This window comes from Pelodiscus sinensis, chromosome 6 (assembly GCF_049634645.1).
Source record: "Pelodiscus sinensis isolate JC-2024 chromosome 6, ASM4963464v1, whole genome shotgun sequence".
NCBI classification, from domain to species: Eukaryota; Metazoa; Chordata; order Testudines; family Trionychidae; genus Pelodiscus; species Pelodiscus sinensis.
The window spans coordinates 84956806-84974540 of record NC_134716.1 but is presented as its reverse complement, the minus strand read 5'-3'; the positions used below and the strand labels follow the sequence as shown (position 1 = coordinate 84974540).

The window sequence follows — 17735 nt, the reverse complement described above, 5'->3', positions numbered from 1 at the left end:
TTTCTACATGGATGGATAACTCAAGGGACCTGCTCATTTATCTGGATTGCATGTTCAGCCTGCAAGCAAGATAATCATTAAAACAGATCATGATATCCCCAAATGAATGCCTCAGAGCTAGGTCCAGTATTACCTGATTTCCAGAGCAGCCTTTTTTGACGGGCTGTTTTTTGCAGGCAGCCAGGCCTAAAACTGGTGTTACCTCCTGGCACTACAGTGAATGGGAGCCTGTATGAGGTGTTTTTATAGCTGATGCTAGAAATGCACCTCATCTTCATTGGTATATTAGGGTATGTCTACACTACAGCACTAATTCGAACTAACTTAGTTCAAATTCGTTAATTCGAACTAAGCTAATTCAAATTAGCGCATCTAGACTTAAAAGCTAGTTCGAAGTAGCGTTTTGCTAATTCGAACTAGCATGTCCACACTGAGTGGACCCTGAACCGAGGTTAAGGATGGCCGGAAGCAGTGCCGGCAGGGCATCAGGTTAGGACTTAGAGCATGCAGCTGCTGTCTCAGGCTAGCCAAGGGCTGTGCTTAAAGGGACCCGACCCCCACCCCGGACAGACAGTTCTCAGGGGTTACCCGCTTGCAAAGCAGTCCTGGCTTGGAGTGCCCTGTGTGCCCACACTCGGCACATCACAGCACTCGGCCATCAGCTCGGCTGCACTTGCAGCAGGCTGCCATCCGGAGGGGGGGGGTCAATCAAGGGGCTTCAGGAGAGTTTCCACCCCAAGGAGCCCGCAGAGCCAGCCCAGTCCTCCCCGTCGGGGGCTCGTACCCCATTCCTCCCTCACCTCCTTACACTTACCCCTCCCTATCCCCCCTTCCTGATGTACAAAATAAAGGACACATGTGTTCAAAAATAGACACTCTCTTTATTGAACAAAACTCGGGGAGACTGGGAAAAGGAGGTGGGAGAGGGGAAGAGAGAGGCTGGGAGAGGGGAGGGCAACTAAAATGATCAGGGGTTTGGAACAGGTCCCATATGAAGAGAGGCTAAAGAGACTGGGACTTCTCACCTTAGAAAAGAGGAGACTGAGGGGGGATATGATAGAGGTCTATAAAAGCATGAGTGGTGTGGAGAGGGTGCATAAAGAAAAGTTCTTCATTAGTTCCCATAAGAGAAGGACTAAAGGAACCAAATGAAATGAATGGGTAGCAGGCTTCAAACTAACAACAGAAAGTTCTTCTTCACAAAGCAAATAGTCAACCTGTGGAACTCCTTGCTGCAGGAGGCTGTGAAGGCTAGAACTAGAACAGAGTTTAAAGAGAAGTGAGATAAAGTCATGGAGGTTGGGTCCATGGAGTGGTATTAGCCAGGGGGTAGTAATGGTGTCCCTGGCCTCTGTTTGTGGAAGGCTGGAGATGGATGGCACGAGACAAATGGCTTGATCATTGTCTTCGGTCCATCCCTCCAGGGTCCCTAGTGTTGGCCGCTGTTGACAGACAGGCTACTGGGCTAGATGGACCTTTGGTCTGACCCAGTACGGCCATTCTAAGCTCAGGGCTCAGGGTCGGGGGTCTCACTGGACTACCTTGATTTTCATGCCAACCTGCTCCTGGGTGGCCAGGCTGGCAGCTATCCTGCCCTAGACGGCCACTTTCCTGTGCCTAGTGCGGAGGTCATGGATGAAGTCCACGATGTCTGCACTAGACCAGGCGGGCGCCCGCCTCTTGCGGACCTGGGCAGGCTCCCGGGAGCCGTCAGCCTGGTCCCGGGAAGAGGGGGAGGGCTGGGGGGCATCGGGTGGCTGGCTCGAGCCGTGCCAGGTGCAGGGTCTGCTGGCGGGGTGCTGGCAGGCTTGCACTTGGCACGGGCCCCGTAGCCAGCCCATGCCCCTTTAAGGGCTCCGGGGCCGGGAGAGGGGCAGACAAGTTTCCCTGGTGGTGCCCAGAGTGGCCACCAGGGAAAGCTGGGGAGGGCTAGCCTCCCACTAGTTCAAATTAAGTGGCTACGCAGCCCTTAATTCGAACTACTTAATTCGAACTAGGCGTTAGTCCTCGTAGAATGAGGTTTACCTAGTTCGAATTAAGCGCTCCGCTAGTTCGAATTAAGTTGGAACTAACGGTTTGCATGTGTAGCGCCTATCAAAGTTAATTCGAACCAACGTCTGTTAGTTCGAATTAACTTTGTAGTGTAGACATACCCTTAGTTCCACAATAACCAGTTACTTTTGTTGGTCCAAATTTTTGGTCTTATTTTCAATCTCCCATAATCTTGTTCTGACAGAATATTAAACTGAGCCCCAGCTCCAATTTCAGCGGAATCATTGTTTCAGTCACTTTCATGGGCAGTGTTTAGTCCCTCTCATCAGGACTGCCTGATTTCTACGTAAAACTCCTCAACCATGCATGCTTCAGCTGAATGCACTTGTCTCTTCTGTATTTAAGATCTGTGGCATTTTGCAAAATGATTATTTTCCCACACTTATGACAGAGTTCCCCAAAGGCAAAACAGTGTGGCCAGGATGTGATCCACACCTTCCGCATAACAGTCTGTACTCAGTCTCCTCCCTTCCTTTTTTGGTTTGATCTTTTCTGGCTGTAGACTTTTGTACTTAATGGATGGATTACACCTCCTGGTGAATTTAGCTCTTTAGCTTGTGCAGGTGCCCTGCTTATTTGGAGAGCTTTTTCTAAAGTTAGATCTCCTTTGGGGAACAGTCTCTCTCTCTCAAAACATTAACTTTAATGCCACAAATAATTCTAACTCACCAAAGTCACAGGTTTAACTGAGTGTCCTTAATTCTGTGACATATTGCTTTATGGTATCATCAGTTGCCTGCATGTTAAAAAAAAATAATCTGTCTCTCTCCAAGGTCTCGTTCTTTTCTGCATGCAATGTTCCTCATATTGAATCAATATTTTTCTGAACTTCATGCTTTCACTTTCTTCAAACTTGAAGTTGTTATAAATATTCAGTATTTCTTCCCCAGCAATACATAAAATGATTGACCATTTCACTTTCATTTTTCTGCTCTTTCCTTATGGCTGCTAAATACACTTCGCATCTGTCAGAATCTTTTCCAGTTCACTGCAACACAGCCTTACAATTGTGGACTGGATGGAGGTTGCAGCACATCCATTCCCAACTTTCTTCCCTTCTTAAGCTAATGGAGCTACTATTATGCTCACAAAACACATAACAAAAGCTTCTGATCTTCTCTACTGGCTGCTCCACCTGCTCCCCTTTCCTCTGCTTTCAGTTTCACACACAGGAGTTAACCTCAAAATGATTGAAGTCTTTTTCTCATTCAGCACTTCTGACACCATGGCATGATCTTGGGGCTCATTAAATAACAAACCAAAATGAGAAAGGAATGAAACTTTAAATACAAAACTAGAGAGCTTTGTGGTGAACTGCTGTGCATAGTTACACTGTGTTCTCCACCCATGCTTCCAAAACATCTCAAAATGTCTATATTAATAATGCTGTCCTTTTGGGAGGGGAGGGGGGGGGTGTCAATAAACTGTTCTCAAACATATCTATTTCCTCCTTCTAATCAAAATGCTCAAATATTACAGCAGTGGGGGTCACGTAAGGATTGAAGCACACACAGAGATTTGCCAAGGAATGTTAACTCCAGCAGTTCTCTTCCAAGCTTGAGTTGCAATTTTGTTTCAAAAATCAAACCCTTACCTAGCAATTACCTTCCGATGCTACCTCCAGGCTTTATTAGATGGAGCACCATCATTACACTCACTGTCTGATGCAGTAATCCTAGAAGGATATGTTGTAATAATGCATATTAGAAAATAAAGGAAAAATGTAAGTTCTGGTTTCTGGTTCAGGTACCAAACCTGATTCAGTTCTTCATGAAACAGGCAACTTTGTGAAAGATAAAGATTGTTCCAAATTTTTCCACCAACACTTATTTTTGCCTCTCTCAGTCTTAAAGCAAATTCTCTCTCCATGAGACTGCAAGGGAAACTGAGGTGTCACTCGAGACAAACTGCCTTCTGAAGTAATTTCCTTTTAATTTATTAGCTCTTTCACTTCTCCCCCTCAATGATTTGATATTAATCTTTCACACTCTGGCTTTTTACTGATACTGTCCTTGAATAAAATCAATCCTGCTCCTTAGCAGTCCCTTGAATCCAAAAAGGCTGCACAGTCATAGCACATTCACATTTGTCACAATGAATGTTGTGGAAAACAATTAGTTTTGTGTGTAACTAAAGACATTGTGATTATCAGTACATCAGGGAAGCATGGCCACATCAATAATGTCCCCTGCATGCCACAGATAAGGCACATGGTGCCCTAATCAACACCTTAATTATACATAGTTACAAAGCCCATACTAACTTTTACTGTTTTATCTTGGCTAGCTCTTCAAATATTTTCTCATCTATTCTTTATAACATGTTACCCTGAACTTTCTTCTATTATTCTGTTGCTTTGGTAACAAACTTAAGTGTTCACAATTAATACAGAGCATTAATCTGTATTTCTTCCCCCTCTCCCTGTACCACCACTTTTCTTATTTGGGAGCAACCTTGAAGACTTCCACTGTGTGACCATTGTCGGCCCTCTCAGACAGCTGTAAGAAGTAGTAGAGTTACGTGCCAATCATGAGCCAGAAAGCAAAAGGAACAGCTCATTCTTACAAGCATATAGGTTCCAACTCATAAAAGAAAAACAAGCAGTTCATTAACTCCTGGTAACTTTGGTGCTCTACCTCCAGCAGTCATTTTCTACTCCCCCAAAGAACCATCCAATATCTAGAACATTCAGCTTCAGTGGGCTGAACAATTTAATACATCATATGCTGTCTCATCACACACATCTTTATACGAGTTCCATAGTCTTTTATCATTTGTGGACCTGATTCAGGATAAATCTGCACCACAGAGCAAGCTCCAGCAGAGTAGGGTATTCATCCACATCAGGAAAGGGAAGCTTTTAGTTCAATATATGACTCAGATAAGAGTCTAATCAGCACATCTTGAGACCCTGGGGCACAACCCTTCCATGCTGGCCTCATCCATAGACTTCAATAGCACTACTCACATCAGAGATTGCAATTTAAAACCTAAGCTCCTTGCATCTGAAAAGGATTGAAGTATCTTTCTTTTTCTATTTATTTTATGCATTTGGCTGCACTTTGAGACAGATGCTCTAATTCTTTTTAAAGATCTAACTCCTCTTGAAATGAGTTGGAGTTAAGAACCTAAATATCTTTTAAGACTTGGCTCTTTGTGCATAGTCCATTTCACTGATTCCCCTCGCAAACTCAGCTCTATAGTTCCCCGTAGACCTTTTATATATAAACAGGAAAGAGAAAAATATTTTTAAAAACAAAGAAACTGTGACTGTAAAACCACAAAAGTGTACAGGAAGACTTGGAGCAGGGCAGTATCTGAAACTCTTTAATTCATTTTTGCAATGGAATAGTTTTCAGGTTGACAGTATACCTTTAACTGCATAATCCACCTATGTACATAAAAATTATCATTCCCATTCCATTAGAGTGAATGTAGTATTATTGTAGTTCAAACTTTTGTACCCCAAGAACACTGATTTTGATTTAAAAATTTTCACCAACACGTAGCACCTCAAGCCTTCCCCACTCAGAGCTTTCTCTGGCCCCTTCCCCAAGGCCACACCCCGACTCTGCCACTTCTGACTTCATCCCTGTTCACTCCATCCCTCAGCTCTCACTTCCCCAATCCTCACTCCCTGTTACCACGCTATGATGGGGGGGAAGGGTATCAGGGTGCAAGAGGGGGTGAGAGCTTGGAGAGAGTTTGGTTGCAGGCTCTGGGCTGGGGCAGGCATCGGGATGCAGAAGGGAGTGCAGGCTCCAGATGGACAGTGCTTACCTTGGGCGGCTCCTGAAAGCAACTGGCACATCCCTTTGGCAGCAGCTCCTAAGCAGGGGCATCAGGGAGGCTCCCCATGCTGTCCCCACCTCAAGCACCACAGTTCGCATTGGCCATAGTTCCTAACCAATGGGAGCTTCACACTCAGTGTTTGAGGGGAGGGGGGACAGTGCATGGAGACGCCCTGCCCTCTCTTCTGGGAATGGCATGGAGCCAGGGCAGATAGGAAGTCTGACTTACAGGAGGTACAGAGAAGGTGCCCAGGAACCCCCCCCCCCCCCCAAGTGTCTCCACACCCCAGTTTGAGAAATGTTGCTCCAGTTAATTGCATAACTTGGCTACATCCATGTCAAATTAAGAACCAAACACTACTGCTTACAGCATAGTAATGGATTGGAGGAATGCTCACCAGCGCTTGGTGACTAAAGGGTTAAACTCAGGTAGCTAGCAAGAGTGTTGGCGGGGGGCAGAAGAACCAATGGGTTACAGGGCTGAAATCTGAAATGGGTATAGATACCTGGTCTGCTCTTCCTTTGTGACTTCTAAGTTAAGAGCTGGAGGGAGCTGATGCAGTAATCAGAATTATCATGCCTATAAGAAATATTGGACATGGGAGTGAACTGGGCCTTGAAATACAGATCAGCATGGATCATGAGTAAAGGGGAAAAGTGTATTTAGTTGTGATCAGGGTATTCTTCTTTGTTTTGGTTGTTTGGTTAAACTTCTCAGTGTGAATCTATGCCTTCCCTCCCCCATTCACTAAGAGCACACCCAGATATGTTCTCTGTGTTTTAATTTGTTTTACTCAATTGCTCTGTAACACCTAGCAACCAAGTGTAACTTTTTGTTTTGTTAATAAAATCACTTTTTTTAAGGTGATGATTTGATTCTTGTGTCCTGGAAAGAAACAGAAGATCTGTTGTATGTGTGTATGAATGCCTCAGACTAAGAGACTGCAGCTTATTTTCTCTTTGTTTTTTCTGGCTCTCTTGTGGTAAAAGAGTTTGAGGTACCCCGGAGAAGGAATTTGAGTGTTCCTCCCTGTTTTATTTTTTTAAGAGTTTAAAATCACTTGATAGTGGCAGCTTTTGTTTTTCTTGGTGCCAGTGCATCTGTGACTCTGAGAAGTTTTTGTAAACAGAGACTATAGAGGCAAAGTATTTAAGGTCTCTTGTGGGCCCCCTTCTTCTGCACTTGGAGTGCCAGAGTGGGGAACAGCCCTGACAAGCATAATCACCTTTGGTAAGTGAGCAGTCAAAGGAATAAAATCTTGGGTTTTTTAAATATTTTTTAAAATGCAAGTACATGAAGCAAGATGTCAAATGGGGTATGGAAGTGTACCATATTAACCTTCAATGTATTGAAGAACAGAAAGCACTGAGGCAAATCACGACCTGCCTTGCATAATGTGTACTCTCTGAGAATACAATTGATCAGCCTTCTGAATGTCTGACTTCAGGAAATTGGGCATATTGAGTGGATAGTCCCATAGCAATGTATTGGAGCAGAGATTTGAACCTAACTCTCCCACACCCCTGTTGAGTGCCCTAAGCGTTGAATTAAAGAATCAATCTCTCCCCTGCCCACAATAAATGGTAATTTTTTAGTACAAAGTGGAACTCCTCGAGTGGGAGAGACCCATTTTAACTGCCTGGTGGTTAGAGCACTCTCTTAGGATGAGAGAAAGAGTTAATTTTACTTTCACCACTGAACCTAATTCCCTCCTGGTATGGGGAAGGGGACACATCAGCTGCTGGGGCAAGCACATCACCTCCCCAAGTGGCCCTCCATGTGTTTCTGCCCATCCCCCACTCTGGGAGCCCCCACACTTTTCCCCTCATTCCACGTTACCTGAGGGGGAGGGGATATTCAGGGCAGCTGGAGGAGCTGACAAGAATTCTGTTGCTTTCCCAGGGGTAATAATAGTGTGAGGGGTGCTTCTCTTTCTCTGTCAGTCTGGCACCTAAGGCCCAAATCAGAGGGAATTAGATACCTAGATACCTCCCTTTATAGATCTGGGCCACGATACCCTCCCCTTTCCTCCTCATTTCATTTCTGAAAAGCTTAGGCAGCTTCCTGCTTAGCTTGTTGGACTCTGAAAATCCTTTTCTGAGGCACTGTCTACACTAAAAGGAAGATTGCCACTGTTGTGATCAATCTTCTGGAGTTTGATTTAGCATGTCTAGTTAAGATTCACTAAATTGAACTTGGAGGGTGCCCCCGCCAATGTCCAATATTCCTGCTCTTGCCTGGGGATGGTGCCAACCTTAACTTAAGTTAAGCTGACTCCAGTTACATATTCTATGTAGCTGGTGTTGCGGTACCTTAAGCCAAGTCTACGTAGACCTGGCCTTAGGTGCCAACCCTCCCCATATGTTGTATGGGAAGCCCTCTTGGGGCTGTGAATTTCACTGTGCCACAAGGAGCCTAAGTGGTTGCAAGTTTCAGCACTGCAACAGCTAAGTCCTCTTTGTGATTCTGGCATGAAGGGCCAGGGACATGGAAGCTACTATCCAGGAAAGGCAGGATTCTAGAGGTCAAAGAGTTACAATTTGAGTGCTTTATAGCAGGGGTAGGGAACCTAAGACCCAGGAGTCAGATGTGGATCCTGTTTTGCATGGATCTGGCCCCTGAAGCTCAGGGTTTCCTCCCCCCCCCCCAACTTTGGGGAACCTGAGCTGGCACTACAGCCTCTCCCCCACCTGCTGCCATCTCATGAGACTGAAGCACACAAAATCTACTACTAGGCTAGTGTGCAAAGGGAATGTGGGGAGTGTCTTTCTCCTCTCACTTGTATGCGGCCCCCAACTGATTTTTCTGTGGGTTAGCAGCTTCAGGTCCCAAAAAAGTTCCCCATCCCTGTTGTATAGGGTGGCCACACATCTGATTTTTGACCTGGAAAGGGATCCTGGTAACTAGGCTGTTGAAAGTCCAGTCAATTGTGTAGCAGGGATAAGAGAGGCTTCCTGCACGTCCTGGCTCTGTGTGCCTCCTTCAAGTGGATGCCATATCTGGTTCCTAGGAACAGGGGAGGGTCCACATGCTGCTCCTGCCCCAAGTGCCAGCTCCATAGTTCCCATTGGCCAGAAATCGCAGCATCTGCAGCAGGGCTGGCCTTACCATGTGAAGAACTGAGGCGGCCACCTTAGGTGCCAGACTGTGGGGGGAGTGGAGGGGCGGCGGCACCACTAGGACCCAGAGTGTAGAAAATTGTGTCTGCTGCTGGTGCATTTGTATTCTCTCTGCTCTAGAGAGAGGGTGTCATTCTGCCTCAGGTGCCAAAATGTTATGGGCTGTCCCTGACCTGTAGGCATGGGCAGTGCCCACCACACAGAACCTCCAGGTTGCCCCTGCACCTAGAAGCTGCTTTGGGGAAAACTGTGTGGAGTCAATGCAGGCAAGGCACCTGCCTTAGCCCTGCTGCCCTACTGACTGGGAACCACCTGAGGGAAGCGCTGCCTAGCTGGAACCCACACCCCGAACTGCCTCCCACAGCCCAATCCTCTACCCTAGCTCTGAGCCTCCCCCAAACTCCTCAACCCTGCCCCATCCCAGAGCCTACACCCCCAACTGGAGCCCTTGCCCCTTCTGCAACCCAACCCTCTGTCCTAGCCAAGTCAAAGAGACTAAGAGTGGGGGAAAATGAGCAACTGAGGGAGGGGGGGAAAGGAGCGAGTGGGGTGGGGTCTCAGAGAAGAGGCAAGGATGAGATAGGGAGAAAAGTGTGTTTGGGTGTGTTTTGATTAGAAAGTTGGCAACCCTAGCACTATAGATATGAGCTCCATGGTGGCTCACTAGCTCCCTGCATGCTGTAGGCTGTGGGTGTAGCAATGATAAAGCCACTAGACTGGCAGGTCCAGAGAACCACTTGTCATTTCCCCACCTCAAGAGTGGACACACAGCAACCATGAGGACCACTTCAGCGGGACGCCTGCAGCAGTGGTGGCAGAGCAGCATCACTGTCTCTCCATAGCCTGAGGAAAGTTTCTTCCACAGTGCCATGCCCAGTTACTTTAGTGACATACTATCTTCTAGCAAAATGAAAGGATTGCACTTGGGTATCACAGAGGAGAAGGTGCCTCTCAGAGACCCAGAGTCTGACAATCTATAGAAAATGTCATTTCCAGATCCAAGGGAGCCTAGGATTTGCATAGCTAGCTCTTTCTGTGGTGCTCCCTAGGTATCCCTTCCCCAGAAATAGGTTTGTTACATTGGGCTGAGAACCTACAGAAACAAAAGCCTAAGGAAGTAGCCCATACTGATATCAACAGCATTAATTACTATACAGATTTCCAATCAGAAACCTAAAGGTAGAATTGTGGGGAGCAGACCGCATTTCCAGCCTAGCACACGCACTCAGACCTGGAGAGACTTGATCATAACAAGGCTGCTTCTATAGAGGAGGAGCAGAAATGCTGGTTTACTTTAATTTATAGCACAAACTGATATAATTCCTTAACTTCTCCCACTGTGCATATATTTTGCAGGGATCTCTGGTCTGTGTACCATTACATGCCACGTGTGCTAGAGCAGTTAGGTATTTTTAATCATCATAATTTCCTAGCTCAGATTAGACGCGTTAAGGGATGGAATGGTCATTTTAGTTTTTCATTTTCTGGCTTTTGTTGCTTTGTTTTAAAACCTTAATGCTCACTGCTGGCTGGCAGAAATGCAGTCAGACTTTCAGTCTTAAGAGCAAGCAAGACTGATATCATGATGTACAGTGGAAGGAGTCTTCAGCAATTTTATTATTACACCTGCCTTATGTAAATATTTATTTGCCTCCTGGGGGGGTAATTCAAACTTGATTTGGAGAAAGATAAAAATACTTTGCTTCACTTACCTTTTATGATTGTTGCTGTTGTCCTCCATTAAATAACTCATCTTACCTGTCATGATTTTATTTAATGAACAGATGTATCATTTTCAAAACAGTCAGATTTTATACAGAACAATAATTGCATAATAAAGTCTGGCAGGGTATGCCTTTCCACAAAAACAGATATTTTTAATTTGCATAACTCATGTAAAAGACCCAAATACTGATACACTCAATTAAGATTACTAAATCTTTTTATAGCTTTATAGCAAATAAATATTTCATCAAGTAAAAATACTGTTAATATCTCAACTTACAATTTTAAAGCAGGAGTGATTTTCTTCAGTAACTGAAGATGTTTTCTAATCTAAAAACAGAAATTTAAAAATCTGATTTAATGTTTTCTTAGCACTATTACCCACAGCATTTCAGGCACACTAATGAAACAGAAATTTCTTTTTTAACTGATTACAGATAAACACAAAGAAATCAAGTCCCAAATTCAAACCCTTGCAACATTTAAAAAATTATTCCTGCTCTGTTTAAAGAGATGAAAACACTGTGCACTATACAATACGATGGTGGCGGTGGCAGTAGCAGGTTCACTATCATAGGTTTGAAAACATATTTAATCTAATTGATGAGCTTTTGTTTAAACAAGCATTAACATATATGACGTGGTCAGAAAAATTCCCAGCAACATATAGCCCAAGTGATTAGGCTACTGAATAAAAAGGTCACAGTATTTAAAATTTTGTATCTTCACTAATTCAGCATTGATTTTGCAAAATGGATTAAAAAAAAACATGTACCATATTAGGCCCATTCTGTTCTCACTAACATCAATGGTAAAACTCCCAGTGACTTCAATGGGAGCTTTGGGCCCCTGATGATAAATGCTTACTTATCATGCTTTGGAAAGTATTGTCTTTTAACTTATTTAAAAATCAGACACTACTTTATAATAGACTTTCTAGATCCAGAAACTATCTCACAGCATTTAGAAACAACGAGTAGTCCTGTGGCACCTTAGAGACCAACAAAAATATATAGCATCATGAGCTTTTGTGGGGAAAACCTACTTCATCAGATGATGAGCTGGAGTCATCTGATGACATGGATTTTACCCACAAAAGCTCATGATAGCATATATTTTTGTTAATCTGTGAAGTGCCACAGGACTACTCATTTTTTAAATGACAGACTGACACAGCCACCCCTTTGATGCAGTATTTAGATTTGACATACATTTATAATGGTCTTGGTCACACATATGGCATTCATGACATCATTTATTGCATCTGCAATAAAAACACATTTTAAGAGTAAAACTACAAGCTTTATGGATGATCTTACTATGTTTCACATTTATTCCATGTTGCTGAGAACTGAGGAAAAACAATTTTAATATTACTGTGTCAAAAATGAATTAGATTTCTAAAAACATTGTTCTGGCCTCATTTGTAATAATCTTTTATTTTTTCAGAAGCCAATGGTACATGATGTTCAAGAATGTCAATGCCTTGTTTGCTGTTACTGGTATTCAGGGTCATCTTTTAATACCAAAAACATTTCCAAAATAAAGATATTAATGTTTTTTCTCCATTTTTCTTGTACAGGTATCTTTTAAAAATACTTGTAGGCACTCTCTCTGTTAATAAAGTTGTGATTGGAAAACGGTCTCTTTGTCTCTTTCTTTCCTAGAAATCTATACAAAAATCCACTTGAAATAAAATATGTTTGTACTTGAATAGGGTTCTGTGCTTTCACGGAATTTATAAAGAGGAAGTCTGCCTGTCTTCATATGGTAGTATGATACAGATAAAAAAGCCACTAGCAAGATTCAATAAATGTTAAAATTCAATGAAGAGCAGGGAGTAGAGTGTTGAAGTGTGTGTCTGATGGTGTCTGATAGTGTTCTGTTTGTGATGGAAATGGGAAATAAATGCTTAACTACAAAAAGAACAATGAATATTTTACTGAAGTTCCCATTAAGAACATACTTCCAAGCAAAGAAAATTCATGACAGCTCTTAAATAATGCATGTTTGCTTTTTCCAGCTCAATCCAGGAAAATTACAGAGATTCCACAGACCTCTTCTTTGGGGGACTGATTCTATGCCTACAACTTTATTTCCTGTTTTGTGCGAGCTTATCGGGTCCCAAAATCCCGCGTCCACAATTGTGAATTAAGCAGAGTTGCTTTTACCCCTTAGTAGGAACCGATCATTTCCCGAACCTCAGTGTAATCATCCTATGGAGCAAATTCCTTTAAAAACCCCAAAAACACAGGAGCAGTTGCTGTTAGCTCCCTGCACTGCAGTGCAGCGCAGTCTAAGCCAGGCTATGCGGGCTGCCAGCAGCCCCCATCTAGTTGTCTGTGTCGGGTTCCCAGTGTTGTGCTATCCCCCGCTCCTTTACGCACACGCTCATCATCGCTCCCTGCGGGACAAGCGCTGGATGCGGCTTCTCTTGCTGAGGCGACCTCCCGTCACCCCTTCCCCCACTCCATCTCATCTGCATCCTTCCCCAAGCTCCCCCGCCCCACTTTGCGCACAGATGTTACGTGGCCGCCCCAGCCGGCATGACTCAGCCCTCCAGCTTTCTACCCCAGTCCCGCACTCTGGGGAGGTAAATGCACGGGAAATCCGCCCGCCTAACTCCCCCTGCAAAGCCCTGGGGAGTCCCCCCGCGCCACAGGCTGCTCAGCACGTTCCCTCTCTCCCCCCCCCCCCGACCCCTGCTCCTGACACCCACCCCCTCCAGTGCTGCAGCCCCGCAAACCAAACCCCGCGGGGATCGGTCCTCAGCCCCCAGGTTAGAAACTCTTATTGGGAGTTGTGCCCTGGCGCATCCTCCTCCCCCTTTCTCTCCACTACGACTTAATTAAGGGACTTGTCAGGATCTCTCCCCAAAGCAACTGGAGCTTAACAACTTTTCACGCTCCAGGAAACTCCTGGCGACGAAGCAGCAAAAGAGGCAGGATTCTTTGGGGGGCCGAGGGGGCTACTACACAACATATTCCTAGCCAGTCTGAGCCCCGATCCTTGCAGCCTAGGAAGGCGGAAATGTAGGAGAATTTTCATTGGCACCAGGGGTGCTGGAGCAATTTTTATAGTGGGGGTGCTGGAAGTCACTGAACCAAATTGTAAACCCGGTATATAATGGAAACCCTTCCAAGACAGGGGGTACTGCAGCACACACACACGGAGTCCCAGCACCCATGAAAAGCACAATCGGATGGTTGTATCGTTTATCTGGCGCACTGGAGGGCGGTGGGAGGGGGGCGCAACATGCTCTCCCCCGCCGCGCACCTGAAAGCCTCCATGTCCTTCGCATCCCTTCGTGCATCTGAGCCCCACCAGCACCTCTGCAGCGTTCCCGCTGCCTCCCTACCCTGGATCCCCACCCCCGCCCCATCGCCACGCGAAAGTTACCAAACGAGCCAGCAGGCGAGTCAGTTTCAAAGACACTGGAGTTGCCAACCTGGCGTCCGTACCCAGAAGCGCCCTGTAGCCCGCGGCTCAGCTGCCGCCCAAGCTCCGTCTCACTCGCCCGCAGCCAGAGGCAGCTCGCCCCGGGAAGCTGCCGCCTGCTCCCGGGACTCATCCCCAGGGCGCGGGGGAAAGTTGCAGCCCTTCCCCGCCACACTCGCAAATAGGGAAAGTTGCCGCGGAGGCAGGAGGAGCCGCGCGCCACTTACCCGCGGGGACACCGAGCCCCTCCGAGAGCCGCGCCAAGCAGCCTCCCCTGTGCGGCGGGTGACACTTGCGCCTGTCTCCAGCGCTCGGCTCGACGCAGCTGCTGCTGGCGGCGGAGAAGCCTCCTGGAGAAGTCGCCAGGCGTGACCGAGCCAGAGGAGGGGCGGCCCAGGGGCTGTGTGGGCTGCACGTTGCAGTCCTCCCTCTGCTGCAGTGCTGGAGCGGGAGAGGCAGAGGGAGGTAAGGGCGGGGAGAGAGGCAGGGAGGCGCGCGAGATCGATAATTGAAGGCGTGGGAGCGGCCAGTCTCGGCGAACGCGCGCAGACAGACTCCTTCGGGACGGGATTGGGCCAAAAGCAGCCAGCGGATGGGCTGTGCGGGAAAGGGAAATCTTTTTTAAAACGTTCCCCCCCCACACACACACACACTTTTCCCCCCGGGATTGGGGGGGATCCACGCACAGAGACAGGCTCTTGTCATGACCCGAAGTTAGTATTTCAATAGAGGCAACAGCAGGGCAGACCGTGAGAAAGGGCTGTTTGCCTGGCCGCTGCCTGCTGCAGACTCTTGGCAATCCCGTGTGGGGGGGGGGGGGGGGGATTTAAAAACGAGTAGTCCTGTAGCACCCTAGAGACTAGAAGTGGTTCTGAGTGGCTGCTCCTTTTGTTATGACTTCCATAGCGCTGTTGGCGTGCAAGGGGCTGCACAGACATGCCCCTAAAGATACTGCAGTTCAGGGAACCCATGGTGCAACCCCTAGTCTCGTTGCAGTCCAGTGACTCTAGATGGCTTATGCCAGTCAGGACAGCACCTGCCATGAACTAGGGGTTATAGCATCGGACCTTGTTTGGATTACAGCCGGTCCCGAGTGGTGAATGGTAGACTTACAACAGCTCGCAGTTATGACCAAAGCTGTCGTAAATGGCGAACCCCGATTTACGAACACAATCCGCGCTTATGAACAGTGCAGTCGCATGTAACTCAATGGGGTCTGACTTACGAACGAACCGAGTTACGACCAATTGCTCGGTCCGTAACCAGTTTGTAAATCGGAGAGAGTCTGTATTAGTACTAATTAGGTCTAATGCAGAACCACCTAAGGGCCCCCAGACAAGCATTAGAACGCTGTTGCACTGGGAGCTGTATAACAAATTCCACAGCTAGTCACGGTCCTTAACCCCTCACACTCCTTTGAAGGTAAACAAGCCTTAACGCAAGTGTCAGAACATGCTTACAAAGGAAAACCTGAAGCTCTGGAAAGCCCCTCCACCTTATAGACCTGTTATCTTTTCTCTCTTTAAGTGATGGCTGATTTAACACTGAAATTTAGCAAAAAGTGACGGGAAATCCCTAAAGAAACATTATTATCTTTAGTCAGGTATCTCACTCAATTTTTTTTCTTCACATATTGGCCTTGATGGTCCATTGCTCTGTAGCTTGTGTAGTCATTTAAACTTGCACAGAATATGTGTGCATTTTACACTCACCTTTCCCCACTGTCAGTGGTGGGGAATCAGACCCACTCTGTCCCCCACTCTGAGCTAGTGTATAATTGATGCTTGATCAGCATACAGGGGAACCCAGTTCTGCCACTGAGCCCCTGGGGAAAGGGGGGGCAGCTCCATGCTCCCAGAAAGGCTGGAACTGGGGCAGACAGCTCTCAGCACCAATTGGAGCATTCCACACTGCTCCCCCTGCCCTTAGAGCCCACCAGAGAGTGTGGTGGGACACTCCAGCGGTGATTTAAAGGGCAGTGGCTAGGAGGAGAACCTTTAGAATCACCCGCCCCCGGGGGCAGTTGCTCCCTGTGCCCCCATCTTCCTGCATTGATAGGCCTGTCTGCATAGAGCATCACCACAATGAAGGGGAGGGAACACTGTACAGAACAGATAGGATTCCTTACTGAATTATTGGCTTTCAATAGTCAAACTACCCCAGGTAAAAAAAACAACAACAAATGGTCTGGTAGCACTTTATAGACTAACAAAACATGTAGATGGTATCATGAGCTTTCATGGGCACAGCCCACTTCTTCTTCTCCTCCCGTCATCTGAAGAAGTGGGCTGTGCCCACAAAAGCTCATGATACCATCTACATGTTTTGTTAGTCTATAAAGTGCTACCAGACCATTTGTTGTTGTTTTTTTCTGTAACAGACTAACTCAGCTACCCCCTGAAACTCCTACCCACAGGTAATTCAATAGATGCTTCCATTAGATTACCCCAAGGAAAATAGCTCAGCTACAAATAAGATGCATAGAAAAGAACTAGAGACAACAAAGACACCACTCACTATCAAATACTCTGATCTCTTGGCAATGCTGGCTAAGTATACTGTGTCTGAAGAACATCCCAGAAGATACACTGTTGTCATGATCTTTACCCAAAAGATGGCATGTAACATTACAAGGAATATTAATGAGCTATTAGTTTTCCAGTGATGTATGTACATATATTTAGCCCCCAAAGAACTTTAGAGATGTTCTGGAAATGTGGCTAAAATATGTTTAAATCGGGTATGAATAGTTTTTTTTCCCAGACAAAAGGAAAGAGGCCAATGCCTCAAACGTTTGTAGCCAAATTCAATGGGAAATTAATTCATTTGTGTCAGAGGCTGTAGGAAGAGATCATTTTCATAGTAAAAATTACTAGCAGGGGAGGAACTAGCAGTAGAGGGTACACCAGAGAGCATGGTATCTAACATCCAGGAGACAGGAATCTTCTCTAGGGATACATTTCAGGAGAGCACATTTCAAAGGTTTAGTGGATTATAAATAGAGAAGGAACAAACTCCATCTCCATCACCTCAGGAGACCAAGGGAGAGAACATTTTGAGCTGTGTGAAGAGTTCTGGCTAAAAACCTGATTGCTTCATACCAGAAGAAAGACTGGGCCACGCGTCTTTGAGTTAAGTTAGATTCAAGTTTTAGAAGGAGATTTTTTTATCTACTTCTAAAGAAGATTTAGATTTTTGCTTTTGTTTGTTTGTTAACTCCAGTTAAAATAAGCTGCTATGTACTATCTCCTTAAAGGAACAATGAACTTGGTAAGTTTCTGAGAGTATTACAGTAAGCAGCAGCTGTTCCTTTCATAAAAACTTCTCTGAGTAACTCAGGAATTGCGGTTTCATGATTGCAACCTGGTTTAGACTTGCAGAGTTCTGAGGATTATGCTGGCAGAGGCTGACAAGCTGTGGTGTCAGGGAGCTCTGATATAGCATAGCAGTAACAAAGCTCTCACTTGCTGAAACTAAGAGAGGTAACCCAGTAATTCACGGTTTAGGGAACCCCAGCAGGCATTCACATATACAAAGTCTTCATGACAATTACAAGCAATTTCAAAAACAAGAGCCTCCCCTGAGCCCTCCTGCCAATATTCTTGGGTT

General features: G+C 45.8%; 1 protein-coding gene across 2 annotated transcripts in view; it reads right to left on the bottom strand.

Annotated features, from left to right (window-relative positions):
* The window catches only part of SV2C (synaptic vesicle glycoprotein 2C), a 201004-nt gene that overhangs the window by 173953 nt on the left and 9316 nt on the right, over positions 1-17735 (bottom strand). The window contains exons 3-5 of one of the 2 annotated variants that reach the window (XM_025185249.2): positions 14354-14567; positions 11900-11952; positions 10969-11018 (exon numbers count right to left, since the gene is read on the bottom strand). The gene's annotated coding sequence lies outside the window, so the exon portion shown is untranslated. The remainder of the gene's footprint in view (positions 1-10968; positions 11019-11899; positions 11953-14353; positions 14568-17735) is intronic. The other variant, XM_006124253.4, reaches the window with a different exon arrangement.